At 39.1% G+C, this 12,619-nt stretch overlaps 1 protein-coding gene across 3 annotated transcripts in view; it reads right to left on the bottom strand.

The window, feature by feature from the left end:
* The window catches only part of LOC129774902 (hemicentin-1), a 723,141-nt gene extending 712,545 nt beyond the window's left edge, over positions 1-10,596 (bottom strand). For all 3 annotated transcript variants that reach the window (XR_008742804.1, XM_055778958.1, XM_055778959.1), the window contains exon 1: positions 9,538-10,596. The gene's annotated coding sequence lies outside the window, so the exon portion shown is untranslated. The remainder of the gene's footprint in view (positions 1-9,537) is intronic.
* Positions 10,597-12,619: the final 2,023 nt, after the last annotated feature.

Here is a 12,619-nt window from a genome sequence, read left to right as displayed (position 1 = left end):
AAAAACAATAATCTGGAATTCATCGTTAACGCACATCGTTCATACGACTTTCTCCATGTTCTACTTCAATAGCACTAACTTTCCCAACATTCGTCTTCTCATCGTTACTTGCATCTATATAAGTCATAAATATAAGTCAGAAGAAATATCTTTGACGAAAAATGCCCGACCGTTCTGAAAGAACAAGACGAATACTGCAAAAACATTAGACAACGTGATCCTGCCACAGGTACTCCATTCATTATGAACATCCTTACTCATTTTGAAATAATATTTATGAATGGCTATATCAGACTAATAAAATATGGATTTTATGCGTATCGTATGATGTCATTATATGATATCGTGAACTGTACCAACAATCCATGGTCAACATGTACGCGAAGGTAGAGAGTGAACCACTGCGATTCCTACGACCTAATCAACAAAGGTGGCTGTGGAAGAATACATTCACTTGGGGTACGCTATCATGAGCAACGCAGTAACAGCGTCAGAGTCAAAATTATTAGAACGTTTTGAACTTTTACATTCGTAAATCCGTTCCACTCAAGTCCAATCAAGCTGTGCAAATGTGTCAACCCTGCGACGCGTTTCGACATAGCCAACATTGGGTTCCGTGTTCCATTTCTGTGAAGCAAAAATGCAAAATGATATTCAGGAGGAATAAACACGATTCTAGCCATTTTTTGACGTAGGACTACGTCTTTCATTTCTATACTGGGGTGTAAGTTAGCAGTTTCGAAAACAAAAGCGTTACGTCGGAGAACGAGATTTTGAGCGTTAATAGCTCCTAAACAACTGAACGAAATGGTATGATAAACACTTCATTCGAAAGATAAAATGTCTACGCGTTATATACTTGTTACTTTTTGATCCAAAAACTTATTTCAATAGCCTTAAAATTGCTTTGAAAATAGGCTTTGAAATCACCAATCGGTATATGACCGAGCGCCGCGAGTGAACGTGAAATTCGATCGAATTTCGAACCAATCGGATTCCGGAACATGAATAACTGTTCGATACAGTTACCACAATAATGGTGCATGGTCCATGCGGTGATTCGAAACCTTTATCGTATTGCATGGTAGATGGAATATGTACAAGGCGTTTCCCTAGAGATTTCACCAACAACACGATCGCGAGCGTAGGCGAATATATAATATTTCAACGAATAAATACTGATAATGTCATACACAAATATCAACAACGCAGACATTGAAAATCATTGAGTAGTACCATATTCGTCTCAGCTGAGCAAAGAGCAATTAATACATTTGCAAGTCAAAGGATGTGGCAATTTGGCTGTGATTCTAAATCAGGATACCGCTGTGAATACTCCTCGATTGAATGACAACAACAAAGTAATTCGTTTCCAAATGTGAATATAGTTTAATGATGTTTCCTTCGTTGTGTCCCCGTTTCATATCCCTCCTATCCGATCGATAAACTTTTACTTAGTCGCGGCAATACATACACACACTCTTTACAGACACACGGGCCAAAGGTTGTGCAGTCCACTGATCATTCAACAAGAGCCAAAGGTTGTACCGCTCATGACAACTCTACACGAACTGATGATTGCGCCGGCTAGAGACCATTCTATCCTGGATTCCTCGAGTCGAGAAAGACGCACCACGCTAGATATGGGGTGCAGACTAGGGGGGCGTTGCTGATTAATGGTCAGCTGCATCCCAATAGGAAGTATCCCGTGTCGGGCACACGTACAGAGCATTGGAGACAGCAACATCCCAATTACGAAAACACTTGTAATACTAACCTCGAGCCAACCGCGAGTAATCGGTTACATATTACTAACATAGATAATAAGAAAAATTGTATTGAACTCCCGGCCCCGTGAGGCTAACGCCATATGAGCCTTTATAAAAATATATATTTTGGAAAAAAAAAAATAGGAACGATACATCAGCTCCATTGTTGTCTGACGTATCGTTGGTTTCCCTATTCATGAACGAGACCCAGCAGTTATAAATTCACCCGCCCATATTGAAAATGAGAAGCGTGTATTTTCCTCCAACGAGACAGCATTTGAACGATATGAATATTGATTTTCTTTATTTCATTTTTAAACTTTACGACAAAAATCTTTTACTTTATTTCTCTTTACATTGAACTTTTGAGAGATCAAACATATCAGTTACATTAATGAAATACATTGCATCATAAAACATCATACCAAATTCCGTTGAAATCGTTTCATTCGTTCTTTTTATCGATCACATTCGACTAATTTTGTAGCTCATTCGAACATTCAAACATTCAAACGCGCCTAAAATACATTAGTTATGTTTTATTTAACACCCAAAAAAATTTATTTAGAAATAATTTAAATGGCAGAACAACGTTCGCCGGGTCAGCTAGTATTTATATAATACGGTTTACAACAAAAAATATTCGAAACATGTTCTCAATAAGTTTGTGGATAACCTCGATGTAATAAGTCACAGAATATGAAAATATGTAAAATAACAAAAGTTGAACATAACAGACTGCAGAAATGAAATAAATAAAGATGGAACAGCTAAGCTAAGCTGTATTAAGAATAGCTATATATTCTAAGCCAACAACTTAACAATACTATAGTTATCTTTCAGTCCGATGACAATACATTGTGTTCTTAACTGGTATTAACGTTCGCTTTACGAATGTAGTACTCGTCCAAAAGATGTATGATTTGATTCTTGGAAAACGCATGAAAACAAGCAATGGTACATTGCGCAATTTTGAACACATGTAAACTACTACGACGTACAAATCTATTCTCAAGACAGTCGTCATATTGGCATTGATTTTACTGTTTCAAAATTTGAAATTTGTATGGGAATAATACAGCAAATCACCGTGAGAATTAGGAAACGCATCATTAGAATCGTCGTTGAATAAATACACAAACTGTATTAGAATTGGACCTTTGTTCGATGGAAAAATGTACAATCAAAAATATGTCATTAATTCTGAATTTTGAATGAAAAAAAATAAATTTGAAACATCCGGCATGTAGTTAATTTTGCCTGATTTGCTGGTTGACAATGCTTCATAAAATTTGCCCATTAGAAATAAAACGAATTGTATTCAGATTTTTCTCCTTACTCACTATATTCTCTGAACATTGCTCTTTATGAATGTGAGGTGACGACGATTCAACACGATGTTTGCAGCTGTACAATTATTTCCTATTCGATTGGTATGCAAATCATGAGAATTCGATCACAGTATTTTCACAGTATTTTTTTATTAACGTTAACTTTATTTCATATAAATGTGACCTGTTTTTCTGATTTGGCACCCTTCCTGAAAGACGTAGTTCTACGTCAAAAAATGCGGAAACTGAGAGCCAAGATGTAATGTCGATGAACTAAATTTAAATTCTAGAGCAGAACAATTTTTAAAAATAAACAGAATAGAATACTTGTTGAGTATATGCCCAAAATCGACCAAAAGAGATCATATTTTTCCTCTTGTTTTTAACCACTACCGTATTATACCATCGTAAAAGGGTCTTAATGCTCCTTCTGAATGGTTTCTGTTTGTCAGCGATAATTGAATTAGGGCAGCACTACACCCGAACAGCGCGCGGACAGGAGACCAGGACGGCACTAAAGAGGACTACGCCGGAACAACGACGATTTACCACCCTCCTACGATGAAGCGTCATCAATCTGCTGAAGAACCACAAAGCAGCTGGTAAGGATGGCCTTGCAGAAGAGCTCTTCAAGGGAGGTCCGACAAAACATATACGATGTATGCACTGGTTGATAGTCAAGATCTGGGACACAGAACAGCTACCAGAGTAGTAGAAAGAAGTGGTCTGCCCAATAAAAAAGGTGACAAGCTGGGTTGTGAGAACTACCGTACAATCACGATCCTGAATAATGCCTACAAAATTCTATCACTGATCCTGTTTCGCCGTCTATCGCCAATAATAAGCAGAATTGTGCGTTATCAGGCCGGATTCATGCCCAGTTGCTCGACAATGAACTAGATTTTTACACTGCGGCATATGCTTCAGAAGTACCGCGAATATCATGTCCATACGCATCATCTTCATCTTCAAAGCTGTATATGATACCATCGACCGACAACGGTTATAAATAATCATGATCGGATGCCCGGAAGTCAGAATCGTTTGAGAATCACAGGAGACTTCAACAAGGCGTCGGACTCTGGCACTGGATGATAAGCTGCTAACTGGCACAATTTTACGGCGAACCCAGTACTCTGAAAATCGCCAAGGACGGACGCGTGTGATGAGCGAGACATGTTGTTAGAATGTCGGACAGCAGCTCCTTATCGAAACCAGGAAGAGCAAAACATGAAAGAATTGGTGCTGCCCAGGGTTAGAGAACTGCAGCTATGGCCCGGATTTATTGGCGAACAATTTAGAAGAAGATCTAATCTCCTTATGGGACGTAAAACCATTATCTATACGAATTAATGTGTTGGTAGGCGCAAAACTCGAGGAAGGGATGGTCCGATTAGAGCCGTGTTTATTTTATTGTATTCGTCTCTGCCCGTATATCAATGTTATGTTATGGTTAAAATTTTAAAATTCTTGTAAAGCCTTGTAATGTCTTGTGTGTACAATGACATCGTTGTTAGCCCAGTTGGATTTCGCGTTTGGGGAATGACACTTCGTGTTCCGTTGGTGGGAAGCGAAAATGGCAATAAATTCTCAGATGGAATAACGCGCTTTGAAAACTAAAATTATGAATGAAAATTTACTTTTCTGTATCAAATATGTATAATTTTAAGCGGGACGAAGTTCGCCGGGTCAGCCAATAAATAAAATGAAAATTGGAATTATTAATTACTGTTATAGGACTATCACTCCTGAATATGTACGTTACAATTCTCAGATATTTAGGGTATTCCGCAACCAAATATTTATAATCAACTAGCTGACCCGGCAAACTTCGTTTCGCCCAAAATTTGTTTTTTGTTATCAATACCTTCAAACATTCACGTTTTCTTACTATGAGCAAGTTCATGGGGTCAATCGCAGAACTGTTCATTGATTGATCTTCTAATCGACCCCGTTTAATTTAATATGGCAGCTCCCCCTTAGAGAGGGGGGTGGAGTGTCTAACCACCGTAAAAACATTTATTGCACCCTAAAACCTCCGCATGCCAAATTTGGTTTCATTTGCTTGATTAATTCTCGAGTTATGCTGAAATTTGTGTTTTATTTGTATGGCAGCCCCACCTAAGAGAGGGGAAGGAGTATCTAACCACCATAGAATCATTTATTGCACCCTAAAACCTCCACATGCAAAATTTGGTTCCATTTGCTTGAATAATTCTCGAGTAATGCAGAAATTTGAGTTTCATTCGTATGGCAGCTCCCCCTTAAAGAGAGAGGGAGGTGTTAGTGTTCTCTAAGCACCGTAAAAACATTTATTGCACTCTAAAACCTCCACATGCAAAATTTGGTACCATTTGCTTGATTTATTCTCGAGTAATGCAGAAATTTGAGTTGCATTCGTATGGTAGCTCCTCCTTAGAGAGGGAAGTGTTAGTCTAACCACCGTAAAAACATTTATTGCACCCTAAAACCTCCACATGCAAAATGTTGTTCCATTTGCTTGAATAATTCTCGAGTAATGCAGAAATTTGAGTTTCATTTGTATGGCAGCCCCTCTCAGAGAGTGGGGATGAGTGTCTATTCACCATGGAAACGTTTCCCCTAAAACATTCGCATGACAAATTTGGCTCCTTTTACTTGATTAGTTTTCGAGTTATGCAGAAATTTGTCTTTCATTTGTATGGCAGCTCCCCCTTAGAAAGGGGGAGTGGAGTGTCTAACCACCTTAAAAACATTTATTGCATCCTAAAACCTCCATATGCCAAATTTCGCTTCATTTGCATGATTAATTCCCGAGTAATGTAGAAATTTTTGTTTAATTTGTATGGCAGTCTCCCCTTAGAGAGGGGGAGGGGTCTCAAACTATCACGAAAACCTTCCCCGGCCCCAAAAACCCCTACATATCAATTTTCATGTTGATCGGTTGAGTAGATTCCGAGTCGCGGCTAAAGAAGGCGTCTCCATGGCATGGTTCCCCTGCGATTATCATGGATTGGATATTCGTTAGTAGAGAGAGGTAAAAAAGGAGTCACTGCGGTATGTGATGTAATCATGTTAGCGTGGACTCTCAACTGACCTAACCGATAATGTATTCTCATCGATAATACTTATCGCGTTGGTAATTCCCGAGTATTTCACATGTTTCAACACCCGGCGGCGGAAGATATACATAAGCAATCTGAAAAGGTAACCAAGAAAACAATTCTACAATGAAACGGATCGACGATTTAATACAAGACGCAACACGTAGCGTATCCTCAAATATTTCACATATTTTTTTATACCGGCGGCGAAATATAGGCGACCTGAGAAAGCAAGAATCTAGACGATAATTTTTGAGCCATGAAATCGTTTTATTTTATTAAAAAAACGAGATTATACAAAGTAAATGAAATGCTTCTTTGTGAACGCCCGTATAAATGTAAGAAACCTACCTACCTAAGCACCGTAAAAACATTTATTGCACTCTAAAACCTCCACATGCAAAATTTGGTACCATTTGCTTGATTTATTCTCGAGTAATGCAGAAATTTGAGTTGCATTCGTATGGTAGCTCCTCCTTAGAGAGGGAAGTGTTAGTCTAACCACCGTAAAAACATTTATTGCACCCTAAAACCTCCACATGCAAAATGTTGTTCCATTTGCTTGAATAATTCTCGAGTAATGCAGAAATTTGAGTTTCATTTGTATGGCAGCCCCTCTCAGAGAGTGGGGATGAGTGTCTATTCACCATGGAAACGTTTCCCCTAAAACATTCGCATGACAAATTTGGCTCCTTTTACTTGATTAGTTTTCGAGTTATGCAGAAATTTGTCTTTCATTTGTATGGCAGCTCCCCCTTAGAAAGGGGGAGTGGAGTGTCTAACCACCTTAAAAACATTTATTGCATCCTAAAACCTCCATATGCCAAATTTCGCTTCATTTGCATGATTAATTCCCGAGTAATGTAGAAATTTTTGTTTAATTTGTATGGCAGTCTCCCCTTAGAGAGGGGGAGGGGTCTCAAACTATCACGAAAACCTTCCCCGGCCCCAAAAACCCCTACATATCAATTTTCATGTTGATCGGTTGAGTAGATTCCGAGTCGCGGCTAAAGAAGGCGTCTCCATGGCATGGTTCCCCTGCGATTATCATGGATTGGATATTCGTTAGTAGAGAGAGGTAAAAAAGGAGTCACTGCGGTATGTGATGTAATCATGTTAGCGTGGACTCTCAACTGACCTAACCGATAATGTATTCTCATCGATAATACTTATCGCGTTGGTAATTCCCGAGTATTTCACATGTTTCAACACCCGGCGGCGGAAGATATACATAAGCAATCTGAAAAGGTAACCAAGAAAACAATTCTACAATGAAACGGATCGACGATTTAATACAAGACGCAACACGTAGCGTATCCTCAAATATTTCACATATTTTTTTATACCGGCGGCGAAATATAGGCGACCTGAGAAAGCAAGAATCTAGACGATAATTTTTGAGCCATGAAATCGTTTTATTTTATTAAAAAAACGAGATTATACAAAGTAAATGAAATGCTTCTTTGTGAACGCCCGTATAAATGTAAGAAACCTATCGTCGTTCTTCTTTTCAAAAATCCAAAATAGTTGGCATTGACCTGAAAACCGTAGGTCAGTGTGTATGATAACAATTTACGAGGAATAACAGTCAAGGAGTAGCTTTTGGAGCACGAAAGGAAAAATGGGGTAAAAGAAAATTATGCGTTCACGCTCTCAATGTATTGTTACTGAAATAGAAACAGGCTACAAAAAATTTGCTCTGACGTATGTATTTGCTTTGCTAACTGTCTTTGGTTTGTAAATTTAATTTCATGTTTGGAGTGGGGACATTCATGACACGTTTGGACTGGAGAATTTTATTGTGAAACTACACTTTTACCTTTAAATTTCACATGTGGAAATACAATACAACCAAATTATCAATAACCAATTATTTTTAAGCAAGTCTACAAACAATTTTTTGCACAAGTTTTGGCGTCCCGATTTATTACATTAAATGGGCCTGAAAAAACATAAAATACGCTGCTCCCCCATACTGGTATATCATTTGTATAATATTTGTATATATGGTATAGCAATATCAGAACAATATGAGCGAGCGAAACAAGGGACACATTCAAAATAAGCATACATTTAAGCTTTTCGCATACGCATATAGATTCACGTTTATGTTCTCCTTTTTACTCTCAGAGAACACTCTCCAACTTCAATTTATAATGAGGTGTAGTATTATCACGCGTTTATGCAACAGCACCAGTGGCTATGTGGATAACGCGGTCGTGTAAAACAGCCTTGCCTTCGTTACATCCCCGTTGACATAATTTGGACTTTTTTTGGACACAATTCCAAACGAGATGAAAAAAAAAATAAAAAAATAAAGAGATGTCTGCTCCCATACATACAAACATTTAAAAGCCTTTGAACCAGATACTTTTATTTGCTCATTTCACACTTCAGCATACGAAAAAACATTTTTCAGCCGAAGATAAAATGTTGTCTGCCAACGCTAGTTTGGGTGTACATACAACGATAAGTAGGTGATGATTCTTATGGAATGTAGCACTATCGAAGAGGAAGAAAAGTAGAAATATTCGGCTTATGATTGTCTAAGTGCAGTGGTTAGCGTCAAACATTACCATGCCGTTCGGGTTCGACTCCTTTACACTTTGCAAACCATCATCTTGTTTAAAAAAACTCCCTTTTTTTGTTTGAAATTATACAGAGTCTAATTTCTACTCAATAACATCATTAAGGGTTAAAACGTAAACAGCATAAAATAGATCTACAATCAATTATAATCAATCAAATGTAGGAGAACATTGTGAGATAGAAATATAAGGCGGGATAGCAGCACTTTGTTTCTGGATTTGGTCCAACCCAATAATTATTACAAAACTATGAGGCATTCATCTCGACCAACAGTTTAATCACGTATATTTACACCACCCATTGAATGTGGGATATAGGAAAGCATTCCATCTTCCTTCAGAGATAATTGTCGATTATCTCAAATGAAATGATGTTATCATTGCATGGAATACGGCATACTTTCTATACTGGTGTGCGCTTTTTTTTTGGTATTGCATATTGGCGAGATTTTACGCAGTGGCGATCGAATCCGCAATCAATCAATTCGGAACCGATGATGTGGAAAAATAAATACCGCCCACGGTTCCCCCACGGTAAGTACTATCCATTCACCATATAACCTCTGTTTATCGAGACACTGGTGGAACCATTCGACTGGATGCAGCTGACGGGTTGATCTGATTGTGTTTGCTTGATTTATCACTGTGATTATATAATTGTCCTTCTTCCACGAGGAAATTTACATAAAGTGCATTCAATTAAACGATTCATGTTTGTTCGCCACTAAAGGTCATCCGAGGGTGGGCGCTGGGTGAGATACGCTACCTTGTCAACGTCCAGGTCCTGCTGATGCTGATGACGGTTGGACGGTTGCAGCTGAGTCAATCGAAAATTCACTCAACTTTTTTTCCTGATTCACACCAACACACGATCACACTCACACACGACACACTTCACCCTGCGTTCAGCAATACTCCCTCACCCGCACTGATTACGGACAATGTGGAATACTTTATTCCAGGAAATCACTTCTCTCTTCTTCGCGTTTCACTTGATATCTTCACACTTGCGTTTTGGGCGGAAACGGCGGTATTTAACGAAACGATCCGTTCGGCAAGGTAAAACAAATGTTTTCTTTTATCCAATTATCATCATTGGGTGGTATTATTAGGGGGCTCAGTATGCCGCATATATTACGTAAGTAGGTGTAATCCCATGCCCACTCATTGAGTACACATTCACAACACTCGTAAGCTTTGGCGTTCGCTGTGTTTGTTTTAATTTATAATTGTGACTAATGGTATTTCCTTCGCATAATGCATCTAGTGGAACTTGGGGGAATTTTGTTTTCTCTGTGGAGTGATCCGTTAAAATACTTATTTACTCATTAGAATTCCCTTTCCACACCATAACATCACAAGTATCCTGACCCAAAGCTTGCACGTAAGACCAGCGAGAAATTCCTATAACCTCCGGAAATAAATCATACTCCACAAACTCACAGGCAATGGAACTGTACACAACTTCACGACATTTCCACGCGTTCGTCGAATTATCGGACTGACCGGACGGAGAATGCACCGAATCGATGCGAGTATTGTGGCTGCAATATGATTCGCCGAAAATTCCCGTTGTCCTCGTAGGAATTTCGCCTCTAGTTTTTGGGGGGGGGCACACTAGTACCCCCTTCCAACCTGTCCCACTTTTGTTACCACCCGTCGTGTCAATCTTTTTCCTACACCGGATTCCACTTCCTCTCGCTGACAGGTTATACCACCAGCAAACAGCATGTATGTAAGCAGTGGTCACAGGAAGCGTGAGACAACCTTTAAGAGGTACAGAAAAAAACACACGCGCACGTACGATATTACATTGTTTCCTCGACGGTATTCAAAACACTACTGACATCTATCCAAACACTTACACTGCGCCACGGATCGAACAATTCCACGAAGGACGAGTCCGAACGGGCCACGAACACCTAACCCGACCTGACTCAATCGCGAGAGCAAACCTCCTCAACACATTGCCAAACCGGTTCAACCGGTACATCCGCTCTCGGAAAATCCATCGGGGAAATCTTCTCCCGCGGAGGGGAAATACTGGATCCGAATTCGGCGGACGTAAACTGCATCACTCTCAGTAGAGGCGCGCCCATTCTCTCTGCCAAAATTCCGCTCAGTAGCATTGGAAAAATCATCGAGCGAAACCTGCATAAGTGGGAATGTTTTGAAGATGACTGTTGTTTTCCTTGCTGCTGAGGACAAGGACGACCATGACGATGGTGACGATGATGATGATTTCGATGAGGTGTCCGCAGAGTATTGAGAGGTGCGAGCACAGGTGGATGTATGTGTTGCGCACCCTGTGTCCAAAGCAGCCAGGAGGCATGATAAGCGTATAAATTCAAGGACGCCGTTGAGAACGCAGAGTGAGAATTGCATGATATGTTACTCGTTTTTCACATTCACGTATGAAAACGCGAAAAAACGACAACGAATGCTTATAGAATTAAGTTGTTCAATTGCGCGATGAAAATGTGACTTGAGCATGAGCTTGGGAAGATAGACGTGATCCAGGATTGCATAGGGAACACACTGAATGACACTTTGTTATTACAATCTATTTCGTTATGGAACATCAGTCAATAAGTCCGTAGGTCCGTGGGTATCAAATGAAAGTGCTCGACTAGTAGAACATAGCAGATCATAAAAAATCCAAATCCAAGATAGCCGCAGTTCCCAAATAATTAATTACTTTCTAAATATTTTAGTTTATTCAGCTTGACCTATTATGTAAAAATCGACATTTCAGATGATAAAACGACCGAGCGAAAAAAAAATTGTTGACCACTTTTTTCGAGATAACAGTATATATCGACGTTTTGTGCGATGCTAAGACATTTGGCATAAAAACTCAAATTTTATCGTCTGCGACACTAATAAATGAAGTCCGATTGAGCTGATATTTTGCATTGGGTATTTTATCGTGCGAATCACGAAGTTCCATATCATTTTCATTGGCACTCTAAACAATACTTTTTGCTTCGTCCCAGAGTGTCGATTTTTGCCTTTTTTAAGATGACAGTAGATCTTGACGTTGCATGCATTTTTATGACATTTGGCATCGAATTTTTTTTAAAACCCCTTGAGCGGTTTTTCGATTTTCAAGAAACTCAAACCACTTCGCGCCACTCTCCTTTAAGTTCGATTGAGCTGATATTTTGCATAGGGTGTTCTTCCGAGGAGGTGAAAATTTTTTAAGGGGTAACTTTTTGAAATTCGAAATGACCATTTTAATTGGCACCCTTATCTACACGTTTGAATCCCGCTCTGTTACTGTTGAATTGCTAATGGGCGTAAATATTGTTTATTTGTGGGTTTATTAATGGGATGAAAAATGCGACAGTGTGCAGTGAATATTTGTGGAATACTATGAAGTCGGGAAATATTTGTCCTAATACAAGCAAACAGGTTTTCATCATTTTAGCTATGCCAATACGACACATTTGAGGCTAACAACGTAGGTTCAATATGAACTTATTCACCATACAATTAATGAGGACACAGTCCAAATAATGGGGGATTTTTTTTGCAGTGCGTTGAAAACACTGTTTTTGACAGATTACACGTATATCGTGTCATGTGTGAACAATCTGCCACAGCGTCGTGTTTTCGGTGAAAAGGCTTTAGAAAACTTGTAGCAAGGTTAGCTTTTTCATCGAATTGTATTTGACGATGTATTACTTTTTCGGTAGAACGGATACGTGAATAACAAAAATTTATGTATTCCACGAAGTGGCAACTTGGGGGACAAAAAGAGTCACACGGGGCCATATCAAGTACATACGGTACTTGCTCGATTGTAATTACTTGATGTTTGGTCAAATAACTCAGTACAGTTCGGG

This window comes from Toxorhynchites rutilus, chromosome 3, assembly GCF_029784135.1.
Source record: "Toxorhynchites rutilus septentrionalis strain SRP chromosome 3, ASM2978413v1, whole genome shotgun sequence".
NCBI classification, from domain to species: domain Eukaryota; kingdom Metazoa; phylum Arthropoda; class Insecta; order Diptera; family Culicidae; genus Toxorhynchites; species Toxorhynchites rutilus.
Note: the sequence above shows the minus strand (reverse complement) of the source record. Positions and strands in the feature narration are given on the sequence as shown.